The following is a 20,306-nucleotide window of genomic DNA, read 5'->3' as shown; positions in this document are numbered from 1 at the left end:
ATTGAATATCCGTAAAGCAATTAGGAGAATTAAGAACACCGACTATGGCTACAAGTGGTATCGCCTATTCCTAGGTCAATTTCCATTAGATGAGGGTTAACGCCCCAAATTCATGTTAATTATTCTATCCCAACCCCGTTCTTCCTCTTCCGAGTTTCAAACAAAGTAAATGGGTGAGTTCTAGGGTTAGCTACTCCCTTGAGAAACGTTCAAGAACAAGAATAATTAGAATAACAAGAACTTACTTGATTAAGAATAATGTCGATGAATAAATAAGCATAACAAGAGTATCAATCTTAATTGTCACAAAGGAATTCCCACAAACAAGGATTACATAAAAGAAAGAAAATATATGTAGGAACTATGCGTAGGAACCCTAGCCTCCAAACTTGTGTTTTATGCCAAAGATGTCTAAGAATTGTGGCTTATGAAATATTTATAGGTGTAGGGAAAAAATGCCAAATAAAATAACTGAATCCAAAAAAAAAAAAAAAGGAAAATTTTTAATTCCGAAAATTTCCTTCTACGCATCCACTGTGCACGTTGCTACCAACTTTTCCTTCTTTCAGCTGTTTCAATTTTCATACATTTAGCTTTGGTTCAATTGCATTCCATATTTCTTTGTCCATCAATCATCAATACTTATCTCTCCCAAGTGGTCCCCTATTTGTCTCCCTTTCATCTTTCCTTTCTTTTTCTTTTTCTTTTTCTCTTTTTTTAATCACACTTTGCATGAATTTTGCTCCAAATCGCTTCATCTTCATACCACTTTATTCCTACATAGTAAAAATATAATATTAGCACAACTCATTATAATTAATACTCAAAAAAAGATTAAAAGTATTAAAATGTGAGGCAAACAATGAGTAAATATATGCATTTTTTGCCGAACATCAGCGGTCGCTATTGTAGTCTATTTCAAGTTAATGTAATCATGGTTCAGGGATAGTGGTAGTCATGAGAAAAGGCTCTGCACCTGAATATGCAGTAGTTAACTTGAAAATTCTGGACATAGGGGTTAGCGGTCATCATGAGAGAAATATGATACTGCACTCTGATGTACAGTCTACATTTGGGTATTTTTGACTATAGGTGATGTTAGACCAACTGGTATACCGCGGTCACCGTATGCGTATAACGGGACATGCGACACTAGATTTGGACAGTCATCGCGATACACAAACATGATGTGACACCAAATTTTCGAGGGTAGTGGACGTCGTAAGAAACAAAAATGACCCCGCACAAGAAAACATGGGTTTCACGATTGACATATTGACTTACGAAAATGACAACCGGACTAGGGTGTGTAGGTTCGTAGAAATGCGGCATAGCCAGACCCAGATCCTAATAGAAGTTATCATTGAACGATGAAAACATCTGAAAACGACGAAAAAAGAGCCAGTCAAAGTATCGTGATTACTGTCCAGAGTAGATCATCTTTTAAAAAAATTACACAAAAAACACACACTTGCAGGAGAAAATAAGAAAAAGACGGACAAGCATTTGCGAAAAGACGGATGTAATAGTGGAGGATGACTCCAGTGTCAACAAAATGGTAGAATGCCACACAGGTATGACTACATTAAAATCAATTTTTTTTTAAAAATACTAACACACAGGGTTCAGCATTTGAAAACGAGCTAGAAGCTACCGATGGAAGCAAAAGCCGGATACAGAACGTGCGGATCATACGTGGAACTTTTTCTTAGGAAACCGGTCAAAAACCATGTACGAGAGTCAAGCTTTCTACACTAGGGATTGGAGATCACTTCAAGCATTAACACTAACAAGCCCTTTCCCAAAAATTGCCTCCAGTTCGGATTTTTCAACCGGAAATAATCAAAGGGGTTCCCGAAATAAAGGGATATTTCTTTTCAGGCTATCAAGTCGAACTACAATTGGCCTGATTCCCAAAGCAAGGGATACGTAGGCTACTCAAGTTTCGAGGCTCGGCCATATTCCTATAATTATCTCGGGACATCCTGAGATAGTTTAAAGAAAACTCTTTATTTCATAGTCCTCGTAGAGTCAGAACTACAAATGGCCTGAATTCTCATTTAGCCTGAGACATGTAGGAAGCCCAGAAACCAGGGTCTGGCCATACTTCCCAAATATTGCGCAAAAAGGGCTGTAATTTATATTATTCGATAAAAATTAGGTTTTTCAAATTCGTAGCTCAAGGATGGCCTTGCCATCCTTGAACTTCGAAGGGGAAATTGTTGACACTTAATTTTCACCTCATAAAATGCGTGTTTTAATTTTTGAATTTTCCGAGTCCAAGACGGAATAAGGATGCCCTTGAAAATTTAAAAATCCCGAGAAAATTGAAAAATTGACGTTTAATTATTATTCTCATAAAAAATTAACAATTACAAGAAATTATGAGTTATTTACTTTCGCAAACGTAATTTGCAAAGAAGATACCTATCCCGCTCTGTCTAACTCGGCAAAATTGTTAATTAAAATGACGTATGAATTACGGTTCATTTTTTACCGCATTTTTCAAATCCCTAAAAATTACCCGGAACTATATCAATATTTGGCTGGTTTTCAAACTAATTTTCTAAATTTGCGAGTCTTAAATTTTAAATTAGCTTAAAATAACTATTTTATTTAGTTATGTGTGTGTTTTTATTATTTAGTTATTAGTTGGTTTAAATTAAGAGGGGGTGGGTTTAAATTAACTTTTAAAAGCTTGAGGGGGGCATTTGTTTAAAAAAGGGGGAATGAAAGTTTGTAAAAAAAAAAAAACTTTCACACCCCCCCCCCCCCCCCCCCCCCACTTTCATTTCCCTGGCCCGATTTTTCCCTTCTTCTCTTCAGGAAATTTGAGGGACCTCTAGGGTTTTGCCTCCATGGCTATTTCACGGCAATTTTTGGCTGGATTTTTTGAGGGCTTTTACCCTCCGTCTCACCTTATCGTCATTCCAGGTTTAATTTCGTGATTTAGTAAGCAGTTATGTTCGAATTGGATCGATTTAATGGGATGTTGCTCGGATTCTTTGAGTACGAGGTTGCCATGGGTGGAACCAAGAGTTCCTAGCCAACTTGTGCGCCTCGTACTATGAACAAGGAACCTAGGGAAATTTCCCAAAACAATATTGAGTAATTCGGGTACTATTTTAGGATTTCTGTCTCATTTGTACAATGTATACGTTGGATGTACTGGTTCCTTTGTCTTATTTGTGACTATGCGTACTATCCTAGTATTTGGCTGATTTATCTGATTTTATTTGAATTTTAGGGATAAAATTGGTTATATTTTGTGATATGTGTTGTTCTATGATTGGGGGATAGTACAATTTGTGAGCTAGTTGAGAAAATTTGCTGAGTTGTCATAGAAATTTGAATTTTTTTTCGAAAATAGGGAGAAAATCTGCTGAGGGGAGGACACCTAGAAATTTCTATTTTTGTTCCCACTTATTGTCCTACAAATAGTTAGTATTCATGAAAGAGAGGGGATTCTGAATTTTTTTTGTTACTTCACAGCTAAGGGAAATAATCCCTAAGTTTCTTCATTGGCTACACATACACATCAATATATATATATATACACACACACTACCCCTTAAAATACCTATAAAGAGTATAGAACTTAATATACACTATAGTGATGGTAATATACTAAAGATCAATAGAAAGATTACTATTTTCGAAGAACCTAAGGGTTTAAAAGTTGTTTAAGGGTGCCTTGGTTGTTGGTGTTTGAAGTTTGGAGATTCAATCCCCATTTTGATCCTTAGGTTGCCCTACAAAAAGGTAATACTTTCATTTTTGCCTATTCTATTCTGTTATTTTTGGTTTGTATTGTTATTTATGTTGTTGAATCATAACATGTTATTTGACTTGTGAAACTGTTTTGGTATGTGGGATGTGATAATATAGTTGTGTAGACGCATTTTACAATTTTCAATAAGTGTTTTGTAGCCTTAAAATGCTTGTTTGATTGAAAGGGGACCTTTCTGTGTCCATGGTTACAGTTTCATTGGATTTTCCCTTTGTTTTGAGGTGTGCAACTTTGGTTCTGAGTCTTAAGGTATTTAACAGTGATATCCTAGTGTTATCTAAAGGATGTGATATTTGAATAGCTTTGCACATGAATAGAAGGGGTTTGTTTTTATTGTAAGTTTACTGTTCCATTGATTTTGTCTCAGTCTAGGTTGTTTTGATTTGATCCTAAAGGCTATGATGTGATCCTCTTGAGTTCCTGGTGTTGTTTAAAAGGTTTTAAGTCTAAAAAAAGCTCTAAAAGATGAAGTAGGCGATCAATCTTGTTTTTGAAAACTGTTTGTTGACTGTTTGTGTCATTTGAAGCTGGAAAGCCTGATTTTCCTAGCCTTAGGACATCACTGATCATGTCATGGATCTTAACTTAAAGGCTTGAAGGTATGGGGGGCTGGCATGATGTTTGTAAAACTAAGTCAAGAATAATTAACTTTGTTTTCCTTGTTTGTGCCAGGTTCCATGAGATTACAATTCTAAATACAGTTTAAGATGTTAAAGAGGTTTTAAGGCGAAAACCAAGATAAATAATGGCTTCTAAAATGTCTATATATGTCCTGCTTTGTTTGGCTTCTTGCAAGTTTTGTTGTGCTTGTCTTCAAAAGATTAAAATTAAAAAAAATTGGGAACTTGCCTTGGTGTTGTCTATGTGCTCATTATCTGCAAATTAGTTTAAAAGGGTTGAATACCCTTGAGTGAAAACTTTTGATTTCTAAAAAAAAAAAAAAGAGGAAAAATGAAGTTCAGGTCTGTGTTTTCACTTGAATGAATTTGTTTAGTGTACTTCAACGCGATGCTAGGGAGTTTGAGTTATGTTATGATCTTATGTGGCTGTTTTAGACTAAAATTGAACTAAAATGGTCTCTTGAACCTGAGATGCATTTGATTGTTTCTTTACAGCCTACCTATTGAGCTTGAAAGCTCCTGAATCATTGTTTAGTTTATTCTTACCTATGTTGACCTTGTCTCTCCTACTCTGTAAAGGCTAAACCTTCTCAAAACTTGCAAAAAAAATAGCTTTTAAAGATCAGTAATCATCACATGAATCTTTGAAGCCTGAACCTCATATTTTCATTTTTTTTTCTTGATTAAGTGACTGTTAACGTTGTAATAAAAAGGACTCATTTGTTTCTGTGATCAATGGGCTGTATGGGTATACATTTTGTCATCTCTAAAACATGTTTAGTCTTAGGAGAGTAAAGAATGAACCTCTTAACTTGTTTTTCGTAGATTCTGAAACTGTTAAGTGAAACTAGAATCCTCTAAAACTCAGAATCTGTTTCTTCTTTAAAAATTTAGGAATTTGATGGATTTATAGTTTGTCATGTTGTTTTGGAACAAGTTTGGGTCCTGCTTGGCTTTGTATGTGTATTTACTCATTAGCTTTAGGAGCAGTGCAGGGGTTAAATGACAAAGGAATAAGGGAACTTGTCCTTTGTTCAAATTTGAAAATCAGTGGCCTAGGCTAATGTCCTTGGGGTTTGTGGTGTGTATTTTGTGATCTTAGTATGATTTGTCTTTTTGTTAAGCTTATTATGATTTGTCCTTTTTTTTTAGCTTTGCCTTGTTGTTTGGTTTGCTGTGAAGAAAGCTTTGTGAGTCTACTTTGATTAAGAGGATCTTAAATACCCCCTTGACTGTCAGATCATTAGGAGTTTGTTATATAAGGAAGCTTAGATTTTATTTTTAAAAGAAGAGTTTTGAAATCAGGAATAGTAGTGACTTAGACATTTTCTGTCCTTTTTCTCCAAATTTGAATACATCATTTTGTGACTTAGGAGAAGCAACATGAACCTCTCTTGATTACCCTTTTTGAACATTAAGTCATTTTTGTGCATCATTCCTACTGTATGTTTGATATAGACTGCAACATGCTCATAGTTTCATTGTTGAATCACTTTAAGCTATTGAGAATTGGTCATGCCTAAATTGCCTAATTTTGTAAAATTTGTGACAACTAATGCAATGCTAAGTAGAATTTAAAACTGCTTTAAGAGAACAGAGATGGTGACTGCTTGTTTATATAGGACTTAATGGCTTGTTGGTAAGGTTCTGAGGTTTATATATATGACTTCCACCCCTTTTTGCCTGCTTGTGACTCAAATCTCTTCAAAATGATGACTACACCTAGGATAGCTTCATGCTCTCTTTTACTTCTTTTTGGGACTTGTTGGTCCTGTTTTGATCATCCCTTATGCCTTGATTAAGACCTTATTTGATCTCACCTTTGAGTTTGGATTCCTGTGTTTGATTCTATAAATTAACTATGTCAAAGTTGTCATTTTTAAGTTCTACAATGTTTCCTATGGGACTGCTTATATGCTGAGGTGATATTGAGACTAGTTGGGATCAGTGTGACTCAATGATTGAATATGAACTAGGATAATAGGGACTTAGGAAGTATTGGGAATCTGCACTCTAAATCTGCTTAATATCTCAACTTGTTGAAGCAAAAATAGGTATGAAAATGACTTTGGGCTTTAAACTTGCCTCTGTAAGTGGTGAATGGTTTTAAAGGTGGTTTTCCTAGTATTTGGTTCAGTTTCTTCTTGGTTTAAAAAATGAAACTCTTGGCCAGGTCCTACATTACCCTATTAATCCTTGATTTCCTCAAAAGAAACTTGAAACTAATATTTGGAGTAGGATGATTGTGGTCGTGCCTTGTCTTTTGCTGTTTCACTCTTAATCTTGTGCCTTCTTTCTTCCTTCTTATTACTTCATTTGTTGCTGCCACTCATTTGCCATTTTTTTTCTTAAATTTCCTATGTCCATTCCATTGTTGTTTGCTAAATTGTGACATATGAGAAGCCTTGCATTGCCAAAACCTTCACATTATCTAAAGGCTACTTGATTTTCTTTGCTTCTGGGACTAGTTGAATCTTTTCTGTGACTTTCTTGCCTCATGCGTGCCAAGATCTGGCAGTATGTTGTAGAGTTCTTACTTGTTAGCCTTGACTAAAGCTAAGTATTTGGTTTTAAAAGGGGTAGAATCATTCCTAAAGGCTTTGAATTTTTTAGCTTGAGTGTGGTAATCTAAGAGTTAATAGAATATGAAGCATACATATATCTGGAGGGTATTCCCTTTAAGGAGTTTTGCTTTTCTATGGTATATTAATGGTATATCAGGTACACCATACTCTTGACACTTAGAAAAATCTGAGGAAAAATAAGTAGTATACCAGTAGTATATCTTGTATATCACCTCTTGACACTTAGAAAAAATTGAGAAAAAAATGAGCAGTATAGTTGTGGTATATCATGTATATTGCCTCTTAATATTTGTCGAGGCCGATCACTTGGGCCTTTTCATTTGTGTGTGGTTTATTACTATTATTGTTGTGGGTGTATTTCACATCTGGGCTGTTTTGCTAGTCTACCGTTACAAACTAATAAGCGGGTCAGGCCCAATAAATTGTAAATTCATTTTTGGTTTTGTAATGATCATTGTATTCTTGATTTTTGCACTTAGTCTTAATCATGAATGTACACTAATATTATGCATACCCGTTTGTATTTTTGCCCATTCAAACCCGTTGATGGGCCCCAACGGGGTTCACCAACACATTTTAGATCGAGTCAACCCGATCCGGATCAAAACGGAGCATACGTTGGACCCAATGAACCCGAGTGCATAAAAGTCTTCTCTTTTGGGGTTGGTCGGCCCAAATACCCTATTTCCTTTAAATTATGCACTTCAAATTGTTATTTGCAAATTATCATGCCTATTGGAGCCCTTAAATGGATTGTCACATATTAAAAGTCGCTAAAAAATGAATTTGCCGCACACTTTGAGACCCTAATGCAAATTGGGACTGATTTGATTACGAGGACTAAAATTGCCAATTTCGTAAAATTGAGGACTGATTTGAACCCATATTCAAACTTGTGGGACCAGTTATGATTGATGGACTTAGGCTAAAAAATAAAGTTTGACTCAAACTTAGAAAAAGAAAAAATGGACTATACATATATATACAATATAAACTATATACTCAACCTATTTTCCTAAAACTATTTTCCTATACTTTAACGATTTTTTCAAAACTGTTTTTGGGTGGACTTACGTAGGGTCCTACTTAGGCTAAAAGCTTTCGGGTATTAGCCTAAGTATTCTAGTCCGACAACCCAAATGCCAAATTTTGGGCAAAATTCTACCTCTTCTAATTCTTGAAACGCGCTATTTTTTGCATATATGACTAATATCTATTTGCGGAAGTATTAAACAAAAACTTTTATTTATCACAAACTAATTTATATCTATATGGACATATTATTAGAACCCGTAGATAAACCGCAATTGAGCGGATCCTTAATACCGGGCTGCCTAACACCTTCTCCGGGAGATCACCAGAATCCTTACCTAGACTTTGTGTAGATTAGGTTTCTTTTAAAATAATCATAAAATAATTATTTTAAATGAACCCTTTTCCACTCGATTTTTCCTAATTTCCTGAAAATTAGGTGGTGCCTCTAAAAAATAAGTCCATTTAGAGTACCATTACGTAGAAGTATATTTTTTTTTCTTTTTTCTGGTACGATTGACAACCGTACTTCCCCGGGACACTTTCCTTTTTAAATGACGCAAGTGCAAATGCAAATCGAAAAAAATATGATACGCTACATGGTGTATTGATGCTATTCTTGCTACATCCTTGTTTTGGTGGTGTAGGTATGTTTCAGGTTATTGTTAAAGGTTTCATTAGTTGGTTGACGGACATCTCCCTACAGCTTTGCTCACTGCATTCTAAACAGAAGTTGTGTCATTTAATTTCCGATCTGTTCCTTGTATTATAGAAGCTCTTGTACATGTCTAGACTAGTGTCAACCGATGAGTCGTAACGAGTGTCTAACCTCTAGCGACCAAACACCCCTAAACACGTATATGAACCATACTGAACATCAAGGGCCCATAAATGGCATAAATTGATCTCGTAAAATGGAAACATCAAAACTCTGTATAGACACATACATACTGAAGAACAGTGCAGGCCAGCTAAGCCGCTACATATACTGTACACAAAAGAATAGGAGCCGATAAGGCTACATCATCTTACTAATACATACAATTGTCTACAGACCTCTACTGGAATGAAAGCTGTAGAAGGGACGGGACAGGGCCCCGTCATACCCATATGTATATATATCCAAAAAGGCTAGCATACCAAAATAAACTGCTACACCGGATCAATGGAGCGCACCAACCACTGCTGGATAGAGTCCTACTAAGCTGGACCACCTGTCGGTCTACCTAAACCTGCAGGCATAAACGCAGACCCCCCGAGCAACGGGGAGTAAGTACGAATAATGTACTGAGTATGAAAGGCATAAGAACAATCATGTACATATAGGAATCATGAATAGGATCTGAACTCATCAGCTGAAATAACTGTCTGCATATATTTGTATGAACTAGTATCTATATGTATTTGCATAAACCTGTATAACTGACTATGCCTCTGTGGGCGCACAATATGCATGCTCTCAATGATAATCATGCTTATATACATAAATATAGGTCATAGTGCTGAGGAACGTTCAACCCGATCTATATATCATATATTAGTAACGCCGATGAACGTACGACCCGATCCATATATCATATAATAATATTGCCGAGGAATGTACAGCCGGATTCATATATCATATAATAATATTGCCAAGGAACGTACGGCCCAATCCATATATCATATAATAATAATATTGTGTATATAACGCCTTCTGTTCACGGGTCAAAATATATGTATATGAATTAATGTAATGTATGAATTACTGTCTACATAAAGCTGGACCCATGAACAGAAGGAGCAATCATAAACGGGGTACATGAAAATCAAAGACTGAAGTACTCCCTAAGGCTTCTAAGAGTGGAGTAATATGGAAGCTCGCTTACTCGATTGTTGGTTCATATCGTAAGATCATGCCAAAAGAAGGAAAAGATAGCTTTAACACACCTTGAAGTATACACAATCGTCCAACTTCTACCTCTCGAACTTTCCATTCTACAATTAAGATAACGTAGGCCTCAATTAGACTATTTACCTCGCTTACTAATCATTTTAAATACGAATAGAGCTTGACAATTTATGGGCAACGTTTTCCGTATAAGCTTAACAACTCTTCAACTTCTCATTAGATCCAACATCAACCATAATACCCACAACACGATGACAACACACACACACACACACACACACACACACACACACACACACACACATATATATATATATATATATATATATATCAAAATATACTTAAATCCATTTCCAATCATCTCTTAAAATAACCCCAAGTCACTATAATACCCTTCATCAGCTTACCACTTCCACAAGTATCCTCTCTCTACTTAGAACCACTAAAACTCTTAGTAATAAACTCAATTACAAGGGTAGAAATCATTTACATTCCTTGAACCACTATTCCAAATGCATACCCGACTAGGAAACCATAGGTTCTACTACGATGAAAACGAGAGGTGTAACATTCTTCCCTCCTTAGGAACATTCATCCTCGAATGTTCGAACAGTCATGGGTTATAAAAATTTCGGCAGAGTTTCCCCTGTTTATAAAAATTTCGGCTGAGTTTCCCCTGTACTTATACCGATCCGTCCTGCACACAGCAACCCAAAATAATGCCACACAGGGCCACATACTATAACATACAATACTAGGGCCTCACACGACCAATCACGATAACGGGAATGAAATAATACCTGGGGGATTTGATGCCTCAAACTACACCTCCTGTACCGCTGGGAACAAATGCGGGCACTTAGTCTTCATTGCCTCTTTCGCTTCCCAATTCACCTTCTCAACATTCTTATTCCTCCATAAAACTTTAATTGAAGCTACATTCTTGGTTCGTAACTGACGAACCTGCCTTTCCAATATAGCCACTGGAACCTCTTCGTATGATAACTGCTCGGTCACCTGGATATCATCCACTAGTACAACTCTTAAACGATCTTTGATACATTTACGAAGCATAGATACATGAAATACCGGATGTACCGAGTCTAACCCAGAAGGCAATCCTAACTCATATGCCACCGTGCCAACAGTACGAATGATCTTATATGGCCCAATATATCGAGGGCTCAACTTAACCTTCTTGCCAAACCTCATCACTCCTTTCATAGGCGAAACTTTCAGGAACACCCAATCGCCTATCTCAAACTCTAGCTTACGTCGCCGATTATCCACATAGGATTTCTATCGACTCTGAGCTATTAGAAATCTCTCTCTAATCACTTTCACCTTATCAACTGCTTGCTGAATTAAGTCTGGGCCTACTAACTGATTTTTCCCGACATCAAACTATCGTATGGGCGATCTACATCTCCGCCCATATATGGCCTTATACGGAGCCAACTGAATACTGGAATGGTAACTATTGTTGTATGCAAACTCTATAAGAGGCAAATGATCATCCCAACTTCCTTGAAAGTCAAGTACACAAGCTCTAAGCATATCCTTAAGGATCTGTATAGTACGTTCCGCCTGTCCATCTGTCTGGGGTGAAACGTAGTACTAAGACTCACTTGAGTCCCCAATCCCTGCTGAAAAGACTTCCAAAATTTAGCTGTGAAATGTGCTCCCCTATCTGAAATAATGGTGGTAGGAACACCATGAAGTCGTACAATTTCCTTAAGATAAAACTTCGCATAATCCTCGGCTGTATAAGTAGTTCTGACAGACATAAAGTGGGCTGACATTGTAAGCCTATCAATTACAACCCATATGGAATAATACTTCCACGGAGTACGGGGAAAACCTGTAATGAAATCCATATTAATTACCTCCCACTTCCATGACGGAATCTCCATAGCCTGCAATAGACCCCCGCGCTTCTTGTCCTCTATCTTGACCTGTTGACAATTTGGACATTGGGCAACAAATTCAGCTATATCTCTTTTCATACCATCCCACCAATAAACTTCCGTGAGACAACAGTATATCTTTGTTGAGCTTGGATGAATAGAATAGCCGGAGTAATATGCCTCCTCCATAACCTGCTGACGGAGTCCTACAACATTAGGAACACATAACCTACCTCGATACCTGAGTACTTGATACGCTCAAATTACACCTATTAATAGTATAACGCGGACGTTGTCAAATATAGTAACCCAACAAGGTTGGGGTCGAATCCCACAGGGAATATGGTGTGAAAAGGTTACTAAAGTCATAGGATGCTAAGCTTAGGTCTAATGTCTTAATCCGATGATTTTGGTAATAGTTGGTCTTTCTATAACTAATTGCTATCTATTGCTTTGGTGGAAATTTATGGTAAAAGAAACTAAGGTTGTGTCCCCGCTAGACATGGTGTATGATCATGGGTATTGATCTTGATATACTTCTAATGGATCATTATATGAATGCACTTAATCTCTATATGAATCTCTACTATTTCCCAATAAATAAAGATTATCTCTTTCTATGATTTTCCCAAATATAAGAAAGTGACTATGAAGAACGATTAATCATGTCAAGTAAATTCTTCTTATTCCTAAGTGAATTTATTAAACAAAGTGTAAAGCTTTGAGTCCTTGTTATTTATTCTTACCAACCCTAATTATTTTCCCAAATAAATCAAGGTTTCTGGCTTTAATCAATGTTTGCAACCATTAATTATGAATGAAGAATGAAGAATAAATAAACCCTAATAATCCATTATGTGTATATCAATCACAAACTCATTCACAAAACACCCATCATTGGGTTCAAAACCCTAGTAAGGGAATTTAGCTACTCATGACAAAGAACAAGAAATAAGAAATTGAAGAATTCATAAGTGCTTACTTTGGAAGAAAAGAGGAATTGATAATACTTGAATTGATGTTTGAACCTTCAAAAACTAGAGAGTATTTAATGTTCTAAGTCAAGAGACAAAAATATAATAACTCCTCACTATTAAAACCCTACAATGACTATTTATAAGTTTTGAAAACGTGAAAGTTGCAGATTTGCACTTTGGTCCCGTCGATACGAAATACGGTCCGTAAAGTGAAATATGGATCGTAAACCAGTTTACGACCAAGTCGTCCTTCCAGTTGTGAGCAACTTCAATCTTTTGAAATACGGACCGTAAAGTGGTTTACGGCTCGTAAACTGCCCAGTCGTCTTTCAACTTCCAAAACTTTGACTTTCTGCCAAATGCTCGAATGGTTAAATACGTGTTCAAATACGGACCATAAACTGAAATACGGACCGTAAACTAAGCTCGTAAATCACCATGTTCTCAGCCTGCCTTTCTGGTTCTGTTATTCTTTAATACGCCCATGGAATACGACCCGTATTTGAGAACACGGACCGTAAACTGAATTTACGGCCACTTCTACACTTTCAACTGTTTCCATTCCAAATCTGTTCCGTTTCCTGAAAAACACTAAAAACCTCGTAAAATCACATAGACTTGCTTAAAAACAAGTAAAACTTGTAGCAGAAAAGCATCGATTGTGGCGTAAAATCACGCCACATCAGTACTCCATCACCTGTAATCACAAAGGGTGTCTTTTCTCTCTGAGGTGTTGTATCTCGGTAATGAACTAAAACAGGATCTTCGTACTGACGCTCCTTTATCCCTACTACGAAAGATAATGCCGCTGTGTCTTGAACAGTAACACCTGCATCACCTAAATCTATTAATCAAACTCCGAGACTAGCTAATCGATGAACTTCATGGACCATTTCTCTTTTCTCTGGCGGCACATATGACAAACTACCCATGGATTTATGACTAAGGGCATCGGCTACTACATTAGCTTTCCCAGGATGGTACAGAATATCCATATCATAAGCCTTTAGCAACTCCAGCCATCGCCTTTGACGCAAGTTCAAGTCCTTCTGTTTAAAAATGTGCTGGAGACTCTTATGATCAGTATAGATATCAACATGGACACCGTATAAGTAGTGCCTCTATATCTTCAAAGCATGAATCACTGCCGCTAACTCAAGATCATGGGTTAAATAATTCTTCTCGTGCTTCCTCAACTGTCAAGAATCATAAGTGACAACCTTACCGTGTTGCATCAACACGCAGACCAATCTAACACCTGAAGCATCACAATATACCACATAGCCATATACTCTTTCTGGAAGAGTTAAAATCGGTGCTGAAGTCAACTTATCCTTCAACGTCTGAAAACTCTGCTCACATGAACCTTTTATAATAACCTGCCAAGCCCAAGAAACTGCGTATCTTCGTTGGTGCTGTGGGCCTTGGCTAATTCTTCACGGCCTCAATCGTTTGGGCATCCACGCTAATGCCTTCTTCTGAAATAATGTGACCCAGAAAAGCTACAGAGTTCAACCATAACTCACACTTGGAAAACTTGGCATACCACTCTCTACCTCGAAGAATTCCAAGAAATGTTCATAGATGTTTTGCATGATCATCCTCTAACGGCGAATAAACCAGAATTTCATCTATAAACACAATCACACACAAATCTATGAAAGGTCTGAATACACGATTCATCAAATCCATGAATATGGCTGGGCATTAGTTAGCTCGAACGACATAGCACGAAACTCATAGTGGCCATATCTAGTCTGGAATGCCGTCTTTGAAATGTCTTCTTCCTTCACCCTAACCTGGTGGTACCCCGATCTCAAGTTTATTTTCGAGAAATATTTGGCACCTTACAACTGATCAAATAAATCATCGATCTTCGGGAGCGGATACTTATTCTTTACAGTCACTTTATTCAATTGCCTATAATCAACACACTTTCGCAAAGAGCCATCCTTCTTTCTTACAAATAACACTGGTGCTCCCCACGGCGATGTACTAGGCCTAATAAATCCCTTTTCAAGCAAATCCTTCAACTGCTCCTTCAATTCTTTCAACTCCACGAGTGCCATCCTATAAGGAGGGATAGATATTCCTTGCGTGTCTGGCAATAGATCAATAGTAAAATCAATCTCTCTGTCTGGGGGAATGCCTGGAAGCTCATTTGGAAACACTTCTGGAAACTCATTAACCACAGGAACAGACTAAAGAGTCGGCAACTCTGCTTGCACATCTTGAACTCGAACTAGCTAGAAAATATACCTTTTTCTGACCATCTTCTCTACCTTAAGGTAGGAAGTAAACCTACCCCTAGGCGAAGCAGCATTGCCCTTCAACTCTAGGACTGGCTCGCCTGGGAAATGAAATTGAACCATCTTTGCTCTACAATTAACATTAGCATAACAAGAAGCCAACCAGTCTATGCCCATAATAACATCAAAGTCAATCATATCTAACTCAATCAAATCTGCTACGGTGTGGCGGTCACAAACTATAACAACACAGTCCCGATATACTCACCTAGCTATAACCAAATTTTCAACTGGCGTAGACATCTCAAAAGGTTTAATCAACTCGGGCTCTATCCCAAACTTCCCAACAACAAAGGGCGTAACATATGATAAAGTGGAACCTGGGTCAATCAGTGCATACACACCATAGGAGGAGACTGATAATATACCTGTAAAAACATCAGGAGATGTCTCACGCTCCTGTCTACCGGCTAGTGCATATACGCGGTGTTGAGGACCGCTCGAGCTGGATGCTCCACTCCTCCCTCTACCCCGTCCTGCTGGTGTCCAAGAAACTTTCCCTGAAGGGAGGACCACAGAAGAAGAACCAGCCACAGACCTTGTGGGCTGAACCATACCCCCACTCTCTCTTATCGGACACTGCCGCATCCTATGACTTGGCTGGCCACAAGAAAAACAAACATCAGAGCCCAGCCAACACTGACCGGTATGTAACTTGCCACACTGGGCATACCGCGGCAAAGGATCCTCATCTGTCCTGACTCCGGTCTGTACTAAGAACCTGATGCTCTAGAACTCTGGGCTGCTCCGAAATAAAAAGACCGATCAAACCTCGGACTTGAAAACCGCGGAGGTGCACTCCCTACTGAATGGAATGGATACCGGGGATACTGTGATCTCTGTCCTGCCCTAGACTCACCCCTTATCTCTAAATATCTGGGCCTCTTACCATGGCCCCGGTCATGGTCACGATCTGTCCTCCTCTGACGCTTGCGATCTTCAAGAGACTATGCATATGCCTGTATACGGGAGATATCTATGCCTGCTGTAACACAACAGTCGTACAAGCATCTATCAAATGTAGCCCTAGACCAGCCACAAAACGATGAACCCTGTCCTCCATCTCAGCCACTATGGCTGGAGCATATCTGGCCATAGAATCAAAATACACGTAATACTCCTGGACACTCATACTGCCCTGCTCAATACGTAGAAATTTATCTGCTCGGACTCGCCTTACCTTATGAGGTAGATAATGGCAAATAAAAGCATCTGAGAACTCTCGCCAAACAGCTGGAGGGGCATTGTCACGACCCATCTAGGGGCCATGACGGGTATCCGGAGCTACCCTACTGAGCACCACCCATCATACTTGTCATCAAACTCTTCCTGGATATACATTAATCTCTGCACGGAACTTGACATAATACAATCATTACCATTTCCAAAATACATCTACCTTTGTGCACATGAACCTACGAGGCTATCAAAAATGATATACCAATATACACTGTAGTAACAATAAGACATCTACTACCCACGTATAAATATCTACGAGCATCTACTAAAATACTGAGACATAAGGACGGGACAAGACCCCGCCATACCCAATATATGTACACAAAAGGGATATACCCAAATCTGCAACTCCGAAGTAGTAGAGTGCTCCTGTATATATATATATATATATATATATATATGTTGAATAGACTCCTAGGAATCCAGTCCATCTTCCTGCCTACCTGTAGGCATGAACACAGCATCCAAAAAGAAGAAGGACATCAGTACGAAAAATGTACTGAGTATGTAAGGCATGAATAATACTAACAAAATAAAGAAATAATGAAATATGAGGTGAAGATATAACCTGTACGTCAACTCCCTCCTAAGGCGAATACTATGCCTACTTAACTTTTAAAAGGAAACACATGTTATGCATACCAAATATACCATCATCGTTAACCCGCGTCCGGGTAACTATCGCACGCCACCCACTAGTGGTGTCATGTCCGGCCAATTAGGCACGGTGTTATCATAAGCCGCCCACCTTAGCGGTGTCATGTTCGGCCATCTAGGCACGGTGTAATCGTAAGCCATCCACCTTAGCGGTGTCATGTCTGGCCATCTAGGCACGGTGTAATCGTAAGCCGCCCGCCTTAGCAGGTGTCATGTTCGGTCAATTAGGCACGGTGTAATCTCATCATCTTACACTCAACATGAAGCATGCATAAGAGTTCAAGTAAAAACTGTGAATCTATCGGAGTGATGTAAGGTCGGTAACCTCTGATTATCTTATAGAACAATCATAATCAGCATACCTCACCTTGAAGGAACTAGTATCATAAGGTGAGACCCGCAACAATGAGCAACATCAAAGAATTTATCCCACAAGACCATTATCCTCACAATAACATCATGTCATAATCTTTAGAATCTCTAGAAATAAATTCGTCATCATCATTATCATATTCGTAACATATCTCTTATCTTTATCTCATGAGTAGCTCTTAATAGTCATAGACTTATAATTTTCGGAATATGAGAAAGTCATGGAAAGATAAAGGAAGTAGTATTATAGGAATTATGCCTTAGAAAAAGAAGGGACTAGCCTCACATGCCTTTATGTCTCCTTGACACTAAATGCTCTTCTTCCAAGCTTACGATTCTACATTCAAGGGAGTTCGCACTAAGATTAGATAATCGAAAACATACTTGAGCTTAAACTAGAGCGACTAAGAACTAATGAAAATTGGGCAGCATTTTCTTTGTTTCTACAACTTTTTCCATATAATAACCAGCTCCCAAACATTATTAACAACACCCAAGACATCATAATCAACAACTTCATCAAGCTGGACACTATTCAATTCTCACAATTCCATTTCAAAGTCATCCATATCCATGATTACCACATTACGTCGTATTCATTCACATATAATGCTTCTTCAACACTCTTAATATCATTCACAATAAGTTTATACTCATAACATGTCAAGAACTATGATTTATGTCAAGTCACTATTCAAGAATACCATTAATTTCACATTTGAGCTCCATATTCTACTCCTTTCTTTATTCAAGTTATTCTACAACCAAATACTTTTATTAACATGGAATAGAGGTAAAACTCAACTTTGATCACATAGGAATGGGCTTTGGATGAAAATACACCACTTGACAGAAAACCCTACTTTAATAACAAAGAGATACTTGGTTTCCACAAGCCCTAGTAAACACCCTTGCACTTGATTCTACTAATTTCTTGGTGCTTGATCTTTGATTTACCTTGGATTTGTGTTAGTATGGTGTATGGAATATTCTAGAGTTCTTACGAGGTGTAGAGAATGTATGAAATGAGAAATATAGGCTTGGGTTATATGTATATAGAAAGAGAAAATTCTGGAAAAATCTGTCCCGATCATGCTATACGGACACTTATACGGTCCGTATAAGCGACTGTCTTTCACCATCAGGGTTCCTTTAAGGGTTATACGGACCGTATAAGTGGTTGTATAACTCCATTTTTCCGAAGTTAATCTCGTCGTTTCGTTTGATCTCCAATCCTTATGGAACCTTCTTAACACTTGTTTAACACTTCATTAACAATCTAAACATCCTTAGAACTCATTCACAAGACCTTACTAAATAATCTTTAACTCGATACTTACGAAACCTTTTCCCCCAAACATGACTTATACCCCACTTTCCTTTGATGAACTTTCTTCCTTCGATTCATACAACTTCAAAATCTTATCGTATACACTTTAAAACTACCAAAAACCCTCCTTAATGTCATAATAACTCCATGTTCACCTTAAGCTGGCGTTAGTCTACGTATGACACAATGATATGAAATTCCAAGGTGTAACAACCATTCTCTCCCCTATATAGCTCCCAAGTCTGATACCACTGTACTACAATATCATAGAGCTTATACGAAGGCAACTCCACAGACTCGACCTCATTCACGTGCATAACCCTCAAGGTCCTCTGCATACCATCAATGAAATCCTGGGGGGTCCATATTCTGCTTTATCTCGAAAAACTCTGGAGGACCTAACCTAAGGAAGGTCTTAACCCTTGAACTACCAGTCCTATCTGCCTGGTCAACACCAACTCCCTGCCGCTGAGCCTGGGAGGCTACTAGTGTGGTCAACAACCATACAACATCCCGCGCATCCTGGTCCAGTACATCCGGCTGAGGAACTGGGCAGGTGCTGGAGGCGTATGTGATGTCTCAGACGACCTCTCACTCAGAATCTCATCCTGAGCCCTCGTATCCTGCCGAGTGCGGCTAGTGGCCTCACCTGTTGCTCTCTTGCCCTTCTAAGCAACTGTAGCTTTCTTGCAGGGCATCGCTAAAATCAGAACAATTCATTAAAAGCGAACGCTTAATACATGGCTCTATCGCACAATCTAAGAGAGAAGGAATGACATCATCCTAAATGTCCTGTAGCCTCCTATTTATAAATGTGGTGCATAACACGCCCATAAACAAGACTCTACTAGACATGGTCTGTAGACAAACCTAGGACGGAACTGTTCTGATACCACTTCTGTCACAACCCAAACTGATGAGTCGTGACGAGTGTCTGACCTCTAGCGACCAAACACCCCAAAACACGTATCTGAACCATACTGAACATTAAGGGCCCATAAATGGCATAAACTGATCTCGTAAAATGGAAACATCAAAACTCTGTATATACACATACATACTAAAGAACAGTGCAGGCCAGCTAAGCCGCTACATATACTGTACATAAAAGAATGGGAGCCGACAAGGCTACATCATCTGACTAATACATATAACTGTCTACAGACCTCTACTGGAATGAAAGCTGTAGAAGGGACGGGACAGGGCCCCGCCATACCCATATGTATATACATCCAAAAGGATAGCATACCAAAATAAACTACTACTCCGGATCAATGGAGCGCTCTGACCACTATTGGATAGAGTCCTACTAAGCTGAACCACCTGTCGGTCTACCTGAACCTACGGGCATAAACGCAGCCCCCCCCCCCCCCCGAGCAACGGGGAGTAAGTACGGATAATGTACTGAGTATGAAAGTCATAAGAACAATCATGTACATATAATAATCATGAATGGGATCTGAACTCATCAGCTAAAATAATTGTCTGCATGTATTTGTATGAACTAGTATCTATATGTATTTGCATAAACCTGTATAACTGACTATGCCTCTATGGGCGCACAATATGCATGCTCTCAATGATAATCATGCTTATA

General features: G+C 38.2%; 1 long non-coding RNA gene across 1 annotated transcript; it reads left to right on the top strand.

Moving 5' to 3' along the window:
* The first annotated feature begins 2,783 nt into the window (after positions 1-2,783).
* On the top strand, positions 2,784-9,446 carry LOC132626880 (uncharacterized). The gene is made up of 2 exons (XR_009577692.1): positions 2,784-3,762; positions 9,082-9,446. It is a non-coding gene; the product is annotated as an uncharacterized LOC132626880 (long non-coding RNA).
* Positions 9,447-20,306: the final 10,860 nt, after the last annotated feature.

Source organism: Lycium barbarum, chromosome 2 (assembly GCF_019175385.1).
Source record: "Lycium barbarum isolate Lr01 chromosome 2, ASM1917538v2, whole genome shotgun sequence".
NCBI classification, from domain to species: Eukaryota; Viridiplantae; Streptophyta; class Magnoliopsida; order Solanales; family Solanaceae; genus Lycium; species Lycium barbarum.
The sequence above is the reverse complement of the archived record's forward strand: the minus strand, read 5'-3'. Positions and strand labels throughout refer to the sequence as shown.